This window comes from Ischnura elegans, chromosome 2 (genome assembly GCF_921293095.1).
Source record: "Ischnura elegans chromosome 2, ioIscEleg1.1, whole genome shotgun sequence".
In the NCBI taxonomy this organism is placed as follows: domain Eukaryota; kingdom Metazoa; phylum Arthropoda; class Insecta; order Odonata; family Coenagrionidae; genus Ischnura; species Ischnura elegans.
Genome location: NC_060247.1, coordinates 86772030 through 86794204, shown reverse-complemented (window position 1 = coordinate 86794204; position 22175 = coordinate 86772030). Strand labels below are relative to the sequence as shown.

General features: G+C 38.4%; 1 protein-coding gene across 1 annotated transcript in view; it reads left to right on the top strand.

Annotated features, from left to right (window-relative positions):
• Positions 1-1089: 1089 nt before the first annotated feature.
• Positions 1090-22175, top strand: part of LOC124154097 (nose resistant to fluoxetine protein 6-like) — a 33451-nt gene continuing 12365 nt past the window's right edge. The window contains exon 1 of the mRNA XM_046527611.1: positions 1090-1392. The gene's annotated coding sequence lies outside the window, so the exon portion shown is untranslated. The remainder of the gene's footprint in view (positions 1393-22175) is intronic.

The following is a 22175-nucleotide window of genomic DNA, read 5'->3' as shown; positions in this document are numbered from 1 at the left end:
AGTAAATTTCACGCATTCGGGGTAACGGAGGTCAGTTCTTTACCTTGGGACACCTCATGCTTAGAGGATTTCATCTGAGAATTGCCGAAGGAATCACTCAGGGTTTGTGGAATTAAGGTGTGAAAAATTAAGATTAAATATTGAATCTTCATCCTATTACTGAGTATATTCCGGAAGATTTACGATCTTTTTTTTAACAGACTCCGCTTCGTCGGCGCGTTTATTTAGTTGGGACACTGAGTGAATTAAATAATGCTGGTGTAAGTCGTATATGCAACAATTCCCTTTCTTATCGTATTTTTATTACTACGAAACCGAACGAAGCAGCCGACTCTTCAACAATAAATATCCGTACTGTTCCGGGCAAATGTTGCAACTTCTACAACCATACGCTCGATATCTATTATAGATGTGAGCCTCTATCACCGAGGAGGAACTTTCTTACGTTTTCTTCCACTTTGGAGGTATTTGCACAACTACGATACCAAATGAAGCCGTCGAATCTTCAACAGAAAATGTCCGTCCTGTTCTGGCTTTCAGACTCGAGCACTACGGAACTGATCGGCTGTGAACCACCCTCGCACGTACTCCATCCTCCGTCACTGGACTCGCGTAGTAAACTGACTACCCGATGACCCTTCACTCGAGAATCCAATTTGCCCCACGGGTCGTGAACCTCACCCGGCAGACTTACCCAACGGGCGATGGCCAACGACCACGGAGGAACGGGGAGGAATATGGCGAGGAGGTTGGATCACGGCATCAGAGGACGACGCGGTGGTGCAGATCAACACGTGGGCACGGCCGACCCGTGAGGCGGCTTCGGTCCTCAGGGTCACCACACCGGGAGGGGAGGCTCCCAAGTGGCGGGAAGTGGTAAGGGGAACGGCGGGGAAGAGGGAGGGACATTCCGCCCCTCTCTTCTCCAGAGGCATTGCGTTAGGAACTCGTTCCGGCAATAGTAGACGCGGGGGTGGGGTGGAAGGCAACCAGGATTCGAGGTGGTTGGCGGGGGGCCGTACAGCTGGGTTGGGATAGGGGGTCCCTAGTCGTGGAGGGGGTGTTAAAAGTGGGGGGGACTAGGAGAGAGGTCCATCCGACTCCCCCTTCGCTGCATCCCTTGGTCTATATCCTCCAGGGATCCGAACGGAGTAGCGCCACAAGCTTCCAGTAGCGGCTGCGGGTCTCTTCGGAGCGAAGTCGCGGCCGGAATAACCTTCGCCAGCAGAACCTGCATTGTCCACTCCCAGCTCAAACGTCCGCCGGACCAATCGCAGTCCAAAGCAGCAACTTCGGCAGTTAGGAGTGTCTAGCCCCAGAATTTTTAGCCGTTCCGGCCGTAGAGACTTAGCAGCACGTCGTTGCACCGCGTCGGTGGAACGAAGTTCAGAGGTGAGTGCTTGAAAAGTTCATTAAACGCATGCCTCCCGATTGGATTGAAATATAAGAGTAAGTACCTCCTGGGTGATATTAGCCGACAGTTAACATAGTTATCGAGTGTATTCTTGTAGGAGTCGCAATTTATCTGCGGAAGTGGTGTTGAGCGGCGAAAATGTGTTAATAACGGACGATTTTTAGGTGCGCAGTGAATTAAACGCCATTTTGACGAATTAAAAACGAGGAATAGTTACACTTTACTGAGTTGTTCAAATGTGAAAGTGGATTGTTCACCGTTTATGATGCTCGATTATCATCACTTACTTCGGTTCTCCAGTGTGTACCCCACCAATCAGTATTTTACCGAGATGGAGAAGTTAGAATACCGGACTGTGAAAGTTACTGATGCAAATTAGCATTGGCAGTTTTTCCGTCAGTATGTGCATCCTAAGCCTTTGGTGACTGTGATTGATTTACATACGGCCGGCTAAGTTGAAAACGTGTAATTTTTTTAAATTAATTGTAAGCATTTATTTTCTTTCTCTTTTGTGATTTCCATTTTGTAATTAATCATTTTAAAATATTTATCATAAAAGCAATCAATATTATTGAACATACGCATTATAAAATCGCTGTAATTATTGCTGAAATGATATTCGAAGTCTTAAATGGGCTCATTTTCTTTATTGCATGCCAATAATTGAATTGATAAAAATTTTTGATACCATTCAATTTATTTTAGCATGCAAGAAATGCATATATAACTCGCCTTAACTCTGCTATTGGTGAAATTCTAAAAGTGAAGCCGAAATCCTTAACTGTGAGGTATTTAAAATATTCAGCGGGATGCCTCAGATGCTGGTTTAAATGAGCAAAAAGTGATTTCATGCGAAAGGAGAGCATTTGTGATGAGGCCGCAGCGGAAACTAGAATGCGTACTCCACGTCTCCTTTGAAGAACAATGGATGTAAAATTTCTTAGAAAGTTCTCGAATCGAGAGTATTGAAAGGAGAGATCAAAAGGGCAGTGGAACAAATGATTATCCTCTTAGTGTCTCGATCAATTTTTGATCTTAATTTTATGAAAATATGTTAGCACTTTAAGCTTTTTTTGTAAATAAAAATAGTTTCCATGCCTTGAGAAAATTTTGAACGTGCTTTTTTTGCGGTTCGATTCACCAGGAGCTATTCGGTATGCACAGTTTTTACGAAGTCAAATTGTACATTTGGTCGGTGTTCACTCAATACATAGCACTCAATACTCAACTATTTAAGGGATAATATTTTAGAAACTCAGAATTAAGGAAATATGTAATTTTCAGATAGAGTTTAATATTTATTGGATTAAAAAGAGAGCTAACTGATCTCTTATTGAACCGATCTCGAAGCAATAAGTTGTACAAGATAAGGAAAAGGTAGTTTTTTTTGGTCAAACATTTGTTGAAACAATAGATTAAAGTGTGTCGAGGGATGCGGGATGAGTGCGATCCTAATCCTTGTTTCACGGTTGCACGTCGATGGGGTAGTTTTTACTTGAGATGATATTAACGACATTCTGTGAAAAATGATGTCGATGAGAAAAGGTTTCATCGATAGAAAGCATTGCCGCTGACCTAATACGTTAACGGGCGGAAATCGTGTACCTTTTTGCTGCGAAGAAATGCGGCCGTAAGACATGGAGTAAATGATTCTCGAGCTAACTTTCATAGGTCGATACAGGACAATGGCTTTCTTTGAAATACATTGAGGTTAAGTGTTTTGCGATATTGCCGATCGCCAAGGGCACGAAGAGCCAGTGACTTTGACATTGAAAGAGCCCCGCTTACAAGGGAGGTCGATTTCCTCAACCTGAATGAAATCGCCATTGCATAAAGATCTCCTTACCCATCGCAATTAGACTTGAGGCACTAGAGGAGACACACGAGGCTTTTAGTAATGCCTAAATCCACTCATACAATTAAGTAAGGGTGCACCTGTTCGCTAGCATGTTATACACTAGCAGGAGGCAAATTTTTCTACCTGAAACTCCCTTAAAAATGAGAGGTTTGGTATTATTATTCCGCTGCCATGTAGAAGGCTGGTTACTACATGGTTTTTACATCGAAAAAGTTATTAATTAACTTCATATTTAGACTAATATAAAACATATAAATTATTTTCTTGTAATATTGTTGTGTCAAAACTTTATGCAAACCAGTTGTTACGAATTGTATCAAACCCCCACACGTAGATTATCACGATGTCATTAAGGATGTAATATATTTTCTTCACGGAAATTTAAATTACCAAAACGACAATTAAGTTAACTTGACGATTGTAATCAATCTATTCTACACAGTTGAATTTCTTGGATGAAGACATGATTATAAGAACAAACTATTCCATATTTCCTTTAATTCTTTATCTTGGTCATTTTGCAGTATGACACTGGTGGTGAATTTCAGTATATTAAGCGTGTAACATAAAAAAGGTCATTCAAACTATAATTTAGTTTCCCGATTCTTAATTCACGGAAACGCTTACATGTAATCGTGGGCCATTATCAGGGAAAAGTGCATAATAAGCGTTGACGTTTCCAATTGACGTTTTTTAACATGAAAATATGAGGTGAAGCGATTTATTTAGATGAAAATTACTTGATATACTTATAAATACATTTTTCAACTACAATTCGTCACCGAAAATTGCTATTTAATTCCGTCAGTTAGTTCTTTCTTTCTTTCAAAATAATAAAATAGTGCTTTTCTATGCATCCACGCCTTTATTACCTAACCTTATCGTTTCTAGCATGTCCCAACCATCCCATTGACTCTCTCAATTTATTTTAATTACATAATTTAACTGACTGTGGATTTGGGAATCACCATGTCTATAATATTCCTGTAATAGGAAGAAAAATGTCCGTATCATATGAAATGATTAAAACGTTTGTTTTAAATCTTATGTCGATTTAATTTCAGTGTCTTGCCCAAGTTTCTCGTCTCATTTATTAGCTCATACAGAAATTCGATTGTTTTTTTCGTCTAGACTTGATGTTAAGTACGCTGTGCTCGGCGATAAACATTCATTATTCTGTTTGAATGGGCAATTTTTGCTTCAAAAACCCTTGAGATATTGCCTGCTTATTCAAAATTTCCTGTTCAAGGATCATCTCCCTGACTTAATCTCAGCGTTAACACCGAGGTCCGATACAATTTTAAAGGTCTAATTGAGTTAATTCAAATTTCATTTATAGTTACCTTTTTGAGGATTAATCATAAAATCGAGTTGATTTTCGTCTGCTTATTATCTGCTTAAAGTATGGCAATATATTTCTCGTGCATGCCATATGGATATCACGAATTTATGTCACGATCCACGTGCCAGGTACGATTTGAAGTCAATTTAGTTAAGTGAAACGACGCGACGCCAAGTGATAGGATGTTTTAAAGGGAAAACGCGCTCTGATGTAATCTCAACACCCAACCCTCGGTCAGAAGATGATTTATTTGCTTGGTCAGGCAAATATCCTAAGAGTAATACTATGATCAATTGGGATGATGGTGACTTGAGAAAAAGTGACATTTAGAGCCAGGAATCGTAGAAGGCTTGTCAGTTACCATTCCAGGTCATTAGTATGCGACATCGTTTTTCTCGGGAGATGTAATTTGTCTTCGATTGGTCTTGGTGATCGCAACTTTTATTTCTCACTGCGCAATAATTCAGGCCGATGCCAAGATGAACATTTGAGTCGGAGTAAATTTTTTTCATTTTGCGGCACGTAATTCCCAATAATGTTATGTTAATATTTGGTTTAATAAAACGTTGAGCTCAAGACAATTGTTATGCGATCAAGACAAGGATATTTTATAGAGATTGTGTGCTCAAAGATTTGGTATGCTCTTCTCTTCCGTTTTAATGGTCAGATTTTACGCAACAATCAAGATATTTATTGTAATAGCTATAGTTATGCAAATATGCCTCTTAAGACTTTCTCGAAATTTTAAATTTCAGGGCACCAAGGACGCTTGTTTTTCATGGAAAAGTCTTAAATTTTTAAAAAATTATTGAGTTAAGAAAAATGACAATGGGCTATCCTTCTGTGCTATCCTATTGCCCAAATCTGAATTTATGGTTCAAAAACGGAATTAAATAAGCATATTTTGTATCTATGGCTAAGGAAAAATTATTAAACCGCTATCTGAACGAATTTACGGCTCCATAACAAATACTAAAAGGTCTCGCTTCACTTTTACCATATGGTTCAAACATCAAAATTTGGATTCCGGAAGAGCTGCTTTCATATAGAATTCCTCAGGATTTCTCATCATGTTTGATAGGAACAGACGAGTGTTGCGCTGGGGAAGCGGCTAATAGAAAACATGTGAAACATTGGAATTAAGGAGCAGCCTAGCATGCTCGCTATATCCCTGAATACAATAAATTGAGAACTGGAAACGATTATATATCACTTTATCGATTGAAAATCCAGTTTTAGAAAAAAAATTTCCATAACGTCTTGTTTCTAAAGTGACTATAAACGACGGGATGGTTACTTGCAACTCCTATTCAGGCTCTCAGTGTAACGTTGTATGTGTTATCACGTCTCTTTGAGTTTTTGGTCTTTGTTTTACGTCTGAGTTTTATTCGCTTTTTTCAAAACCACATGTAAAAAGTAGTAAAATTTAGGAACATAGAAAAGATATTGAATACTTTTTGGAACTGTTAGCCATAATGGATAGTTTACGTAATTCGCACTTTGTCGCTATGTGATAAATCAATATCAGCAAATTTTAGCCTTAAGCCATCTGGAATTCAGCTATCTTAGAACTTGTTCCATTGAAATCTCTGTCGCAAGAAATCTATTAAAATCTCAAATAGTGGCGTTTTATATCGTGTATATAACAGTAGGTACATGGAGGCAGAGGACAATAATACTCTAACACATTCACCCAATAGCTATTCCTTGACTGGGAAGTGTGATTATATTTGATTGTAGCTAATTACTTACTTTTCTATGTGGTAATACTAAGTGATTATAGACCCGATACAATAAGATTTTTCACATTAAAAACTGAAATACTAGATTTGTTGGAGGTATGCAAGTTCCAAAGAGGCAAGACTAAATAGCCATTTGAGGGAAGACTAAAATTACATAACCATTCACCCGGAAACTTAATTTCATTACCTTTTTCCCTTTTCAATCTGTGGCATAGATCGAGAAAAAAACTTATGAATTTACTAAGATTATTGAAATAAGAATTACTCCCTTGATTATTTCATTCTGCCCATGAATCCTATTTTCTTCCTCTTCCTAACCGTCGTAATAGTCATTTTTTCCTTTAACACAGTTTATAACATCCCCTCCTCGCTTAAAATTCGCTAGATCGATACCCTCTAACTTCTTATCTCACCGTTCATAAGAGAATGTAAATTAAATACAATTCGCATTAAGGTCATTTGGCGTTGAGCGTGTTTTCAATGAATTTGTTCCTTTCCAATGAATTTCTGTTGAATAATCTAATTATTGCTGCCCTTCGACTGAGAATTTATGTCCTCAAAATACACCCTAGAAATACGAAATAGAAATACTATTGGTTACACACCACTAAAGCTCCAAGCAAGTGATACAACTGCGCAACTTGCCGCAGGAGACAGGAAAGACTGTTGCAAGGGTCAGTTGAGTGGGGAAGGCGTTCACTTTAGTGAGGAAAAAGAAGAGTCCTTGGATTAAGTCATGATTTAATTCTCATGTCGGAGCTAAAACTCGTTCATGCATTGCTCAAATTCTAATTAACATCCGCTCATTTGGTGTTTTACGTGGAATGTAAATAGTTGTGGGCATAATTCGATTGGTTTGCGCTTAGGAACTTGAGTACTGCGGAAGCCCTTCTGATGGATCATGATCGAGAAGTAGCTTTTATTTCATAACTAGTGCGAGCGCAATAAATTAATCAAATTCATAGGGTGAGACATTTCGCATTTCTGTTGCATTTGTTGCGTAAAATCGTAAATTTTTATGCGTTTTGTTATTGGTTCTCTCAATCTTCGGCTTTTCCATCTTTCAATTAAAGATAACACATTCAATTTCTATGTAGATTCATTGGAGATTCCACTTTTTCTTCTATTTTTATTGTTTTTGTTAAACAGGCAACATTATAATTTTCGATATTAATGAATTGTCCATGTTTCTTGTTCAAAAAAACTAATTAAATATGTGATTATCTAAGATAAAAATTATAATAAGATTGCCACCCCTCTGAGTAAGCGTCGAACATTTCTTTATGATTCAAAGGTTCCCTATGCGAAAGGATTTTGATCGTGTTCATGTCCATTTAAGATTGAAAAAATGCTGTAAGCTCTTTTCAACTGCCTTAATTTTTAAATTAAATTAGGAAATATATTATGAGGAAATTCTTTAATCATAATGCTTTCGAGGAATCTTATTCTCAGACCACATAAAAAATATGTCAAATATGCGAGGTATTTCGTATTAATATTCATTTGTTAATAACTTACGAAAGTAATTGTCGATTGCATCATGGGAAGCTTACTCACAAGCAGTATTATTGGTTTTTTTAGCGCGATATATAGATCATCGTCCACAACAATTAAGGAAAGGTAATAATGGTAATGATAGTAGAAGTGGGAAACACCTCTGCAAATGGCCCTTCATTTTCCTTGGACGATATTAAGGAAGGAGAAATGCTGGTGAATTGAATTTCATTTCAGTAAGCGATAGATAATTGGCAATGGTAAAGATATATAAGGATTATTTTTCAACGTTTTTTTCACATAATTTACGAGTAGCGTTGCCTCAGGTAAGCACGCGATCGCTTCAATTAGATATTTTAGACTGTATTGGTATCGTATGACCATTTCTAGAGATAGTTTAGTGCAAACTGACGGTTTCCGTTGTTTTTAGCAATAAATTGAATGGCTATTAGTGATTAATCGATTTTCTTGAAGGAATGCATAAATTTTCGAATGTAATTCAAATAGCTTTTCAATTTCAAATCCTCAGCTATTTTATCTGCCGGATTTTTATTTTTATTGATGAAACAGATTTATATTTCCTTTCCCTTCCAAGAGCGCAACGGCGTTAGTTACAGAACCAGAAAAGTTAAATTTAGTGATGATTGTGGAGAACAAAGATTTTAGCTGCAAAAAATCGCGATATTAACATGTTCAGATCACGACTCGAGCCAATAATTCGCAAAATTCTGTGCCCAATTGGCCCCAAATATGTGAGACATGAATATAATGTAATGTCACGCCAGAAATACCTTTCCTAATTATTTTCCTCTACAGTCACTTAGTACTGCTCGTGCTCTGCATGAACTCCCAGTATTTATCGTTGCGGCAGAATTGGGATTAATTGCTTGCGTGCAATGTATTTCAGATTCTAGAAATCGAATCAATATCCTGTTGGAATGTTTATGCTTTTACGTGATCGGAGATTTAAGTGTTAAAAATAACACTTTTTCCTCAATTAATTTGATATATCGACATATTGTTTTTCAATACATAATAGTAATTCTCATAAAACACAGGTATACTCTACGCTCTCATAACAAGTAAATCCTGGCTTGTCCGCATTTTATTATGAACATATTAATAAGTGCGTATTTTGAAGGTTTAAGTGTCCTTATGGCAATAGTCCGAGCTGGCTTTTTGGATTCAGTATTGGATATTTTGTTCCGGTTTCGACACCGAGGAAATATATATGAATGAATATTCTGGTAGAAAATGAGCTGCAGAAAAATAAAAGGTAATGAATATGAATATCCTGAAATATCTGTCATTGAATTCAAGAACAATTTGTGTATAAATTATTTCCATTAACAACAAAAAAGGTGTTAAGCTCGTGATTCCTTCGTATTCATTGTTAAAATTAGACTCATTTTGTCTATAGGTACCTGTTAACTTCTCATCCATATCACTTTAGTTCCTTGCCTTTACTATTGGAACGTTGCATTAGCGTAATACTGTGGCATTGTCGCTTATATAATCTTCATGTTCATTTTCGTGAGTGGATACAGGTTGCGAAAACTTTTAGGTTAACTCAGCTTATGACGCTATGAATCTATCTCTTTAAATAGATTCACTGGCCATCTCAGTATGCTATCCTTGAAGTCTGGTATGACCCTTTATTGATTGAATTAACATATTTTACATGAAATCACTTATTATTCACATTACTTGCGGAGTAGTTAGATGTTGTGTCATTACTTTAACTTCATTTAGCTTGTGCACAAGTATTTTTTCTGGATATCGATTTCGTTTGCGAAATGTGGTTATTCCACATTAACTGTAATTTGGCTGTCTCTCACTAAAATCTAAAAAGTCTTGTGGCAGCTTCTACTCTCTGTACTAAAAAATTAACTACTATTTGGTCCACACGGATTCTTTTTTCTAGCGTAGCTATTGTGCTATCGAGACAAGAAAATATTAGTACTCATTCACGGATGAGCATCGTAATAGCGATATATATGTACAAATAAATATTTATATGTTATTATTAATATTTTTTTAAATTCTAGTCACCATTTCTTTTACGCTTTGTTGTTTACATTTTAATCCTCTTACTGATAGAAATTATTATCATACTACTGTTCCACTTTTAATTGGCAGAAAGCCTGAACTTGATCAATTTAAACAAGTAAATAAAAACAAATGAATATGTGGCCGACCTTGGAATCCTGAGCCAACCTCGGAGACCGGAGTCAACTTGAGATAAAAAACATATGTCGCACACGCAGCCTTCGCCGAAATTGTCCGAGCGACCCCTGACTGAACTTAACACGGCTGGGTGGATTCAGAAACGTATCAAAAAATACCGGCCAAACTGGATTTCCGCATGTCATGCCCAAGATTTCCTTCCTCCTCCTTCTTCCTCGTTATCTCGGTTCTCTTCCATGAGATCACTTCGAGCTCTTCCAAACTTTCCATGGTAATTGCCCAATTCCATCCCATAGAAGGGTGATTTCTGTTGCCACTTTGGTCTCATTTTAATCAGTTTTCAAAAACGTCTGCGACGCGGCGATGAGTGCAATGCGACATGGGTGGATTTAGGGGGGGGCACGTGCCCCCCAAAACGCTGGAAAATTAGACAAGCTTTTTAATACGGTTATCATTACGTTCGTTTTATTTTGTGTATTACGGAGCCTCAACAATTTAATTTAAAATTAATAGCTCTCACATCCAAATTAAAGAGAATACTTTCCTGTAATTGTTGTATTTTGTTTTCAACCTCAAATATGAGAAGACCTGTTAGACCCTTGAGCCCAACACCCCCAGAAAAAAATCCTGGATCCGCCCCTGCAATGCGATTCACTTTTTCTCCAATATTTTACTGTATATTTTTTGCAATATCCGAGGAATAGCGTTGAGCTTTTATGAATTTCATAGATCACATCACCATGAGTATAAATGTAGGTTTAAACCGCTAATTATATGTTATTTCCCCGTGAAACTCGGATCAATTTGTCTATTAGCGACGTAAGTGGCGAATTCTGAAAACCCATTCAATGAGCGTTGGTTAACAACACATATAGAGGCATTGTTAAGCATCCTCTTTTGTATATTCGTGGTGTCTTCATTGGAACGAAGCGTTGCATGTGTTCTACACGATTTTCTCTATTTGAAAATGTTTTAACGGAACCACTAAATCATAAGGGCTGAATCTAGCTCACTCACTATGGCTTGGTATTTGAAGTAATGAAACGAAAAAAAAACAGTTACGGCATCTCGAGGACTCGATCAAATCATTTATTTCTGTTCTCGACGAGTCTAATTAAAAGGAAATGGAAGACTGGAGACAATTTTTCAAAGGGAATAATTATTGAGGCAAAGAAAGCTAGTGACAAATGATATTTGAAGGCTGCAAGGAACCCAAAACGGAAGGAAGATAAAATTGAGGTCATGTTTTGTTGCAATTACGACATTTCTCCCACAGATAGTTGACCAAGTTAAATATAAGTGAACGGTAAAATATTTCTATTATATGACTCCATCATTATATCAATAGTTTATTTAAGTTCATTATTCTCCGTGGAAAGGAAGATATTTTAAAGGTTTTGTTTTCAATTAAGAAAAATTCGATCGGTTGCGGAAAGAAAATTGAACTTTCTAGTGCAAATCACATTTTTTATTACATTTTATTCTAGTGAAAATTACAAACACAATTTTCAGGTCATAATTTAGTCAAATTATTGTTTATGAAACTAGTTTTTGATATGCTTTCGGCACGCAAGCCATAGGTTCGGTCAAATTGGTTAATTTACTGAGATGGAATGCAAATTTCTACCCAATACCTCTCAATTATAGCTTGACCGTGATGGTAGGTTTGGGCAGAGGTCATCCCGGAGTAAGCCACTTGCTTATGAATTTCTCACATGCAGAGTACGCCTTCCTTCCACTTGGCCACCTTGCAATTACTAGTTTTTGTTTTACTTTTTATAGGTACTTTTTGGCATGGTATAAAGTTAAGAATTTTGATCTCACCTTTGTTTGCTCGGTGTTTTCCTTTGATCCTTGCTAGAGCTCCGTATACCCTCACAGTGCAGAATCTCTTGGTCCCCTTCCGCATAAAGCAATAGTCTGCCTGGATTATTGTCCTTGTCCTTCAGCCTTGGCAGCCCTTCCTGTTCCAAGATTCTCAATTACTCGCCCGATCTTTTCGGCTCGTTGTTAGTTACTCCCTGTGCACCAATTTTTTTGTTAGCCACCTCAGTCAGCTTATCCCAAACGACTGCTCTCTCCTCGTGGCCGCTCGAGCTTCTCACTTTCTGGGAACTGCGAATCGCTCGCGTTGAATATAGTATCCCATTTCAATTTACATTCTTTGAGATTTTTTTCATTTCTTAAAATTGAGTCATTTGACTCAGTCATGACGAGTATTCAATTATTCCCTTCGACGAGTATTACCTTGCAGGTGCCGCTCTGCCTTTTGGAATTCAAGATTCATGATAAGTAGAGGTGAATCAAGTTATACCCGATCAGTGGTAAATCATGTGCGTATTTAACGTACAAGTGAAAAAAATTTCATTCGCCATTCTAAAATAAATCATTGTTTTAATCTGAAATTTATTATCCATACTATTCTATTATCATTATTTTTACAAATATTCTGCATTTTAATGACACTTGATGTAACGCAGGTTCAGTAGTCATGATGTGGCGTACATTAATCGCGTTATATCAGGAAGCACCCATATAGAAGCACTTTTTAACCCCTCGAATGGACTGTGGTGAGTTCTGATTTCGATCAGGTCAAATAATATTTTCCGGGGAAATTTCTACTCTGTTCTTCGTGATGGTTTTTTGAAACCTATGTTATAGGCCTATTTTTCAATTTACTATGATTCCATCGCTTGAACGCTTATGCAAAGAAAATTTAATTACACCAAAGGTTTTTTTTCTGGAATTGGCACTCATGCGTCATAGCCTCGAAAGATTGCGAAAATAAAATCGGATCGAGATCATGGCGCTTTGGAGTCTGGTGTATCCCGTGGGCGTGAATCTCGATGACCCTTGCCTTCACGCCAGGATCAAATTTGAAAAGGCTTAGAAGCCAACAGCGCGAAAATGCTCATAATGTACACCAGCCTCGAATTGAATCACACCCACAAATGATATTTCGAGGAAGAGGAAGTCGGTTTATGAAACCTTCAAGCACATTTGGAACCGTCGAACGCGTGGGGGCTTAGCTGGCTTTCCTTGAAACTGCGCCCATCGCACATCCCGTTTTTGAAAATGTCGGCGCGCCACGGTTGTTTGCGAGGGCGTAGGGGTGCTCTTGCAGATTGCGGACCCTGGGGTGGACGTCCTTGGGGGAAAACCATGTCGGAATCTCCACAGGATCGAGAGTTATTACTCTTGCTACGCTGATGGTGGTCCTGGTATCAGGTGGCAGTAAGATCGAATACCCTTTTTTTGTTTTTTCTTTTTACCGGAGGGGAAAATTTGGTGTCACGGCTAACATGTCGATGGCTGCGAATCTTTTTCGGAACTTCCTGTCGGCACGCAATGGTCCAAGGATCCGACTTGGATCTTGGGGGACGCGTGAGGTGAAAGTAAACATTCGATTGCATTCGACACTCGGGAGTAATTTTTTGTGACGGGCGGCGCTCGCCGGAGTGGTCGCCGATGGTCTCAAACAGAGGCGGTCAGGCAAGGTCGGCTGGTCGGCGATCATCGAGGGCCCCGAGCTTAGAGGGCCCCCCACAACGGACTATCGTGAAACGTATATGAAAGGTGTTACAGAAAAGATTCAGATTACTTGAACCAAAGCTTTTTTTGCTGCAGTAAAATTCTACGTTTTCATTGGTTGCTTTATTTACAACACACTCTGTGTAATAAGATTTTTTTAAAAATAAGATAAAGGTTTCAGAAGATAAAACAGAGCTTGATGCTTTTCTGAAAGGGTTATTCGAAAAGGTTATTTTAGAGTTTTTTTAGGTTTCAACCCGGTTTCAAGTAAAAAATGCACTAAATAATAAATAATAGAACCATAATGCATTATTAAATTTAATAAACTGTGAAGTTCTCTTTTTCAAATTTTTTTCTTAAGAAATAGCTACTTTTTATTAACTATTATCTGGCTTTTAAGTGCCAAAATAGGGTCAACATTCATTCCGGGCAGGCAATTTCGTAAAAATTTCCCGGGGGATAGGGGGAGCCCAAAAACCCCCTTGGTAAGGGGGGCCGCGTCATGAGCTCCGGCCTAGGGCCCCCAATCACCCCAGACCGCCCCTGGTCTCAAACATCGTCGGATCCAGGATAGGCACAAGGGAGGGGCTAGGTAGGAGGCCTGGGAGCATGGGCGTACCCAGAATCAAAACTGGGGGGCGGGGGAGCAAACCTAGCTGTGGTCGTTCAAGTTGTAACTTGTTTGCACAGAAAAGGTTCATTAAACCAAAATTTTAAGGAAATCATGACAGCAATTTATTAGTTTTTATAATTATTTGCTTGAAAAATAATGATTTTTATTTTAGTTCCATGTCTTATACTAATATCATTTTTCTTCAAAAGGAAAATTTGTTCGTAACTTTTGTTTTAAACTAAATTTATTTTCGCTTCTAGGGGGGGGCAGTTGCCCCCTGAGCTCCTTACGGAGTACACCCATGCATTGGAGGTAACCTCCCAGTAGTTGTGGGGGTCCGAACAAAATTACCATTTTATCAGGTGTAAATTAGATACTCATAGCCCCTTTCTGGTCTCTACGGCGTGAATTGGTCACTGCATAACGATAAAAAATTTCGTTCCAAAGGCAAGAGGTGAAAATTCATAATTGAGTGGCGAGTATGATCCTAGTTCTGGCAATTGTGGGAAATTCACGATCTTTTTCACAGCAGACCCTACGGCAGGGCGGCGTGGAATGGTGCGTGGTTTTCGGGGTCGGTGTCGTGGCCTGATCTAGTTTTCTGCATCGGAGCCGCGGCGGCTCATACCTATGGTTTTGGGTTTTCGCTGGAGTTAGCATCACCAATGGAATCGAACGGGTGGAGAGCTGTACGATTTGTTAGAACTAAAGTGTTCGCAATCATGGCAGAACGCTTTACGAGGAATAATTAAGACGAGGAGTTATGTTCCAATTATATTTCCGCCATGAAATCTCTTGCTAATTGTCATTTGATTACAAAGTTACCACTGCTTGAGGTTTGCTTTGCGTAAAAAGTGCAACGGTTCATCTTCTCTTCCCGAGACTTATTAAGAAAGTGTCATTCTAAAAATTAGAAATTCTCAGCTTCTGGTGTAATAGATTCTGTAATCCATTAACTTAGTTATTTTATTAAATGCCTCTCGATTTCTTTTCATGCCGTAAAGTTTTATTTCTGAATCATGGTAGTCTTGAGGGTGCAATATAGTTGATTTTTAAATATAAGTCTGCGCTTCCAAAGATTTTATTCATGATCATGGTCGTTTCAGACGTGTGTTTATTTTAAGCGTCAACATCCATAAGAGAGGTAAGGACGAGAGACTGCAGATGGCGTTCACTTTCACTTTGTAAAGGTATCGTGACCCTCAATTCAGAAGTTTCATGGTCTTCGTTAATTTTTTTCCATGGAAAATTCAACTTGAACGTAGTGAAGATGCCGCAAATTCGTCAATATGCGTTCAAAAACAAACCGTTAGAATGGGTGTAAAGGAGTATGAAAAATGAAAAAAGTACATTACCGATCAAAGCCGAAAAGCGAAAGAGAAAAACCGAGAACTAATACGGATTCATGAGGTTAGAGAAGTTAAGATATCAAACACGTTTGAGACAGATTTTAACAAAGATATGTTATTTAAAATAAGAAAGATATAAGAAGCATAATTTACGTGTTGAAATACCGAAAAAACGAATTGGCCTCTTTGATAGTTTTCACGTGAAATTTAATGAATGCCGATATCTCCTATAAAAACAAAATATTTATGATCATTTAAATTTTTGTGAAGATTACTCGATCAAGGGGTTGAATTAAACACAAATTCCTAGATCTGGCATAGAAATTTGTGGTCAGCTGTTCTTTTATTAATATGACAGGGAGTCTTATTATTAAGACCCTCTTATTCAAGTTCCCGCAGGGTGCCCTTGCTCAGTGGCGCAGCGAGGGGAGGGTTTTGGGGGTTAAACCCCCCCCCCCCAGAGCTCAGAGAATTTTTTAGGTTTAATCCATTTTACTTAATTGGATTGATAATACTAATAGAATAGTGTAAGGATCAATAATATCCTTCAGAAAGCCGTAAAACTCACCATTTTGAACCGTTTATCTTAAAATTCCGTAATTTATTAATCTCGCACCTACCGCTTATCCTGGTGGGTATTCCATACCCCCACACACCCCGGTATTAGTTGCTCCTAAATCCCCCCCAGCCTTAATTCCTAGCTGCGCCCCTGCCCTTGCTCACCTTTACGTACTCATAAATATATTTGTGGATAACTTTAAACGTTACGAAACGACACGACCTTAATAAAATGAATTAATTTCGTCACCAACGAGAGCGTGCGTAGTTATTCTGAGATTATTGGGCCCATAACATTTCCTGGTTAGGATGACTGAATAGTTGATATGATGCCAAGAACTTTCATCTGGAGTAGCCTGTTCACATCGGTCTCTGTGACGATCTTTTAAACTGTCCAGGAACACTACTAATAGACTCGCAAGCGATTCACGACTGTGAATGTTATTTCATTTATGCTATTGCGCAAAGAATTCTCTCCGGTGCAACAGACCGTAAACGATAATTTCCGCGCGAATATTCTTCGCGCTGGATTGACAATCACGTTCTGCATTCACTTCGAATATTTCAACCTAAAAATCTTGTCGTAATCATTATCTCTGGTGTGCATTTCCGTGATTATAATTCATCGTTACCCTCTCGAGAAAAAAATCTGCTAGTGCACAATTATTGCTGAGACAGTGGAATCTAATTGACCTTTCCTGCGATTATTTCCATAGCCTTATTAAATTAAAAGTTTCCTACCATGAAATTGCGTGAATAAAATGAAGATCTCCTCCAAATATAAGCAAGAAATTTTTCCAGTAATTAGCTCCATATTTCGGAAATCGTCACTGTTTTTGAAACACCGGGGGTAATCAAAATACAAGTATGATTACGGGTACGTTTGCTCTTTATGCTCTACATATTTATTGATCTCCCTCGTATATTTATTATAATAACTCTCCCTAATTTAGAAGACCAATCGATATTTCGACTCTTCTAGCTTATTCATCCCTATCACTTTACCCTCCTCCATTGACTGCTTTTATTGCATTTTTATTTTAACCTCGTAAGTCTGCACTGTCGTCTACAGCTCTTACTCTGACAATGACCTTCACCTCTTCATATCACTTGAAATATCTCTGACATATCTTGCACACGGTGCAATTTTTTCCACGCGTTTTTTTAGTTTAAGTTTACTCCACTATTACAATGTGAGAGTGATGACTGAAAATGAGATCGTGCTTTATACTGTATGAGGTTGCCACTATCACTCTCCATGTATTGGTCGTTTGCTATCAAGTATTCCTTATTTTTAGACTCCTCTACAAGGAGTAAAGTAAGGAATCGACTTATTGTCACTAGGCACCTAAACGCAATTAGTTTGCGTAACGCCTCAAGCATCCTTACTCGTGAAAATATATCTCAGCAAATCCTCCTGAATTTGCCTTTTTAACGGTTACAGTAGATAGGATAGTTGATTAAACTAGAACTTTCCTCCCCGGAAATTTATCGTATATATCCAAGGGAATGATAGTGGTGACATCTTGAAAGAAATAATGGCTCTTCGACGGGTAGAATTTCATGTAGAAGGTGAAAATCATATAAGTATAGTTTTTTTAAACGATTTTGTGTACATTCTTAATATTTTTTTAAAGAGACATTTCAATTTTTCCTCTGACTTTGTTTAAAGCGCGATGCATTCCGCTCTGTTGTACGACATACTCATATTGTATTCTCGCTCGTTAAATGAATTCAGAGAAACAAATTCGCGATGTCGCGCTTTTAACGGGAATAATTATGATTAAATAAGTAATAATAAAATAAGTTGTATAAATCAAGGCATTAGAAAAAAAACTATTTTTAGCCCCCCTCCCCCTTTACAATTTAATATTCTCAGAAAAAAAACTGTACCCTTGCAAATATTTGGTTCCTTAATAGACAATGTGAAATTTCAACCGGACTATACTCATTCATGATGTACATTTTAGCTAAGAAAACCATCGTAGGACTCACGCATATAGACTCACTCGAAGACTATGAAATTAGTATTTCGCGAGTCACACTATTCCCTTCTACTTCGTTAATGAAAATAAGCATTATTGTTTTTATTTATACATTTCAATTAATTTTTCAACATTAAAAAAAAGATTTTTAGGCAATTCCCAAGGATAAGTATGCATCAATTACCTCGTAAACATTTTGAATCGGGTAAAATGAGATCTTACTTATATTCAAAACGGCAGGACTAGTGATTTTAGATAAACGCCATAACAATATTGAGCACATGCCACCAAGCTCTTATCCGCATTGGCGGAGGAGGAAAATAATGTCATTTTTCTATTCTCTATTTTTATTTTATAATGAATTACGACGACTACCTCGTAACAATGCTGGAAAAAGGTGGTAGAACGTAAAGAAAAAAAGCAATGGTATGATCACGAGTTGCACCTGATCTGTTGCCTCACGATAAGCTAACACCATAATGCAAAGGGTCTAATGGACAGCACGTGGTGTTAACTTTTGGGCCATGTTACACAGATCAGGTTTTGAGAGGACGACCTGTTGCAGAACTGGATGTTTCATCACCTATTAGGTGAGGATGAGATGCAGCCAAGACTTCAGTAACACACCACCCGCGGATTCCAGGAAAGAGGTTCAAGTTTAAAATACAGTCATAACATTTCTTGAATCACAGATCACTTTCACCGCAAACGGAACCTGTTTTCCCACCCGTTACTTCCTTCGGTTTGCATATATACCGGTTATGAGATCGTTGAATCGTTTTTTTTTATTCAAAAGTCGACGGAGATTCGTGCCAAAAACGTGATCGTTGACCGTCGGACGAGTGTTGGGATACTGTGAAGCAATAGTCACCAGTTAGATCAGGTGCTTCCTGGCTCACCTATTGTAGGGTCCAGGCTCGTGCTAGGTCCTCCGCGGACTCTCAAGGCAAACTCGGTCCAGCCCCGTGCGATCGCTTCTAAATTGACGCACTATCTAGGAAACCCGTTCTCCGCACGTTTTGCCTCCGCCTACAGCCGTTCTCCGAAACCTATGGCGAAATAGGATCTATCGTCAGGAAAATAATAGACAAGTTGTCATTGACGGCTTTTTTTCGGTCTCGCATGCTGTTAATCTGGTTCCTGGGTGAAAGACATTCTGAAAAAAATTGTTTATGGGAGTCATGACGCAAAACCTCATTCCTGTAACATGAATTAATAAGTGCCTGTACAGAAGGTCCGCAATCTCCCCAACCCATCTCAACGTGCCTCGATTAATTTTAGTGCCAAAGTTGGTGTGTTGGAAGCGTAGGCAAACTACATCCATCAGCACTGAACCTATTTTCTCATTCACTGTGGAGTGAAATACATAACACATTTATGATGTCCATCTGGACCACTAAATTTCCAAAAATCTTTGCAGACAATTCAAAATTCCTCATACTTATTGTTGTCACGGGCGGAGCCAGAAAAAAAATTCTGGGGAAATTCGTGGAGTGGGGGTATTTCGAGGAGTTAATTCTAAATTGGCATACTTGAGACCCGAGAGAACATAAATTGGTACACTAGAGCAGTTAGTGGCGTGGGGGCATTTCTAGGAGTTAATTCTAAATTGGTACATTTGAGACCATGTTTATCAAACGTTTTGGGGTCTCGAACTCCCTGGCCCTACTCCTCATCTCCTCCCGTTAGCTATGGCCTTCGTTAATGTCACATTCTCTCCGAGATTAAGCTTATCCTAGGCTGAGGCTCCGTGTACTCTTTTTTTCCGGTAGACTATCGGAAGTTACCAATGCTGCTATATTCCTTCCGCCTTCTCCAAATGATGCATCCCCAAGAAAATCCAATTTGTGTGCGTGCGAGCTCCTGCTGCTCGCGAATAACATAAAGAAAGAAGCGCAAGTGTACAAAAGACCCTCGAAGTAATTATTAATAAGAGCAATATTCGGCTTCTGTGCATGCAATCAAGATTGAAACGACGTTATGAGTTTGTTAGGTCTATTTGGCCGACTACTACGACAGAATTTGTTTAAATGTTGTTTTATTTCGTTTTTAAATAGTGCCTCAATTAATGTTGATACTCAGGGAGATAGAAAGTCATTTTTACTGGATTTTTAAATGAAATACTTATAAATAGATTATTAAAATATATTAATAAGTTTTTTCTTTGCTGAATTTTTCCACTTCCTTTAATAACACCGAAGTTGGATTTTCGAAGCTGGCATAAACTTTTGGTTCCTGTGCAGATACATTTAACGCTCTTGTTTGCAACTCATCTATATGATCGAAGCTACTTACCGCGGACAGCGAGAGCAAGGAAGCGCGATGGTAGCTAAGATATCGGACAACGGACGATGCTAATATGTAATTCGAAGGGAGGAACATGGGGAACGGCAGGCTCTCTGCGAATAGTCGTCGACCTCGGCTCTTTCAGTCACGGAAGGCACTTCTATTACCTGGTAGCTCAATCGCACACGTTGCATAGGAAGCAGTCTTCCATGCTTGTATGTGTAGCAAGTCGCGAATCGACGCCCCGATCAGGTGCCTCCAGCCAATCATTCCCGTGCAATATCTCCGGTTATTATCCCCCTTGCGCTCGCTCTGTCATGAAGTTCACTCTCGCGTTCATCCTTGCGGTAGAAAGAATGCGGTTTGATAATTGCCCGCATGAGACTGGTCAACCAGTTCTGTGACCCTCAAAATCCTTTCAGTACGCGCTGATTTTGAGAAATGCAAGAGTTCATTGCAGGAAGATGTGATACCGGAACTCTAGCGCGTCATTCCTTTGAAGGCCGATAGATTTTACGTTTCCGATCGTGTTTTGTTAATGATGATTGATCGCTAAATTATAAATTGGTCATTTTAATGCCCCTTTCGATGAATCTTGACGAAATAAAATGCCCAAATCAGCGTTTGCGTGCGATAAGCAGATAAAAATGTTTGAGCTATTTGGAGGGAGAAATAATAACGAAACACTTACGCGTTATTACTATGTAGCCTAATAGATTTTTAGTTTTTGCCCTTGTTTCATTAATGACGATTATTCTTCAAATAATAAATTGGTAATTTCATTACCTTGCCGACGAATTTGACAGAAATAAAATCGCAAAATCAATATCGTTGTGTGATTAACAGATGAATTTTGAGGTATCCAAAAGTATGAGTTTTTTCTTGGAATCGGCTCAACACACAACTACTAAAAGCACTAAGTACAAGGAATTCCTTTCATTAGTTAGTGAACAGGATTTTACCTTGTCGTTTAATACAATAAAAATAGTATGAAACTATGCCTCATTTATCTGCCTAATTCTTATTCTATTGACTTAAGAGGACGCATCACTTCCGCTCGTCCGTTTTTTTCTCGTGAAGTATAACACGATTAAATCTTACACCATTATCTTGAAATTTTCAAAGGTAAATAAAGCAAAACATTGCCAAAATGATCCTGTCATATTTTCTCGGTATTTTATCGGATGTAAATGTTTATATGTGAGGTACAGGAAAATTTAGACAGAAGTCTTCTCTACATAGCCTGAAATTTTAAAGATAATTACGAAACTTTTGATCGAGTAATACACTACGGAAAAAATGCTGAATACGACCAGTCGTGAGGAGGAGAAGGGTCTTTTACATATATCTACCCCGAAAAAGTCAAGATGATAGCGTTCGTTTTAAACAATTAATATTTATACATTAATGTATGCAAGGAAATCAAGACAAAATACAACCGGTCAGGCAGAAATCAAGAACCATCCCCCACTTTCATGCACTATCATCCTCAAATGGTACTTCAGTCGCAGAAAGCAACCACTGAAGAGGCTTCTGTTGATAGAGAGGCGAGAAAGGGATCGAACGACCTTGTTCAAGGTCGCTGATCTAGTGAGTTGCAGACTATAAACTCTGCGCAAGCGACAGAGGTTCTGTCTCATTCCTCCTCCGCTTCAACAATGCGCTTCCGACATTTTTTTGCCTTCGACTTTGGAAGGCGGTCAAACAAGTAGTGCCCGTCGGACGTCTTATTGCTCAGACTGTTGGGAGGAAAAATTCCAGACCTCAAAATCTCTATATATCCGATGTTTTCGCGCCGGCATAGATTTTCGCCGGA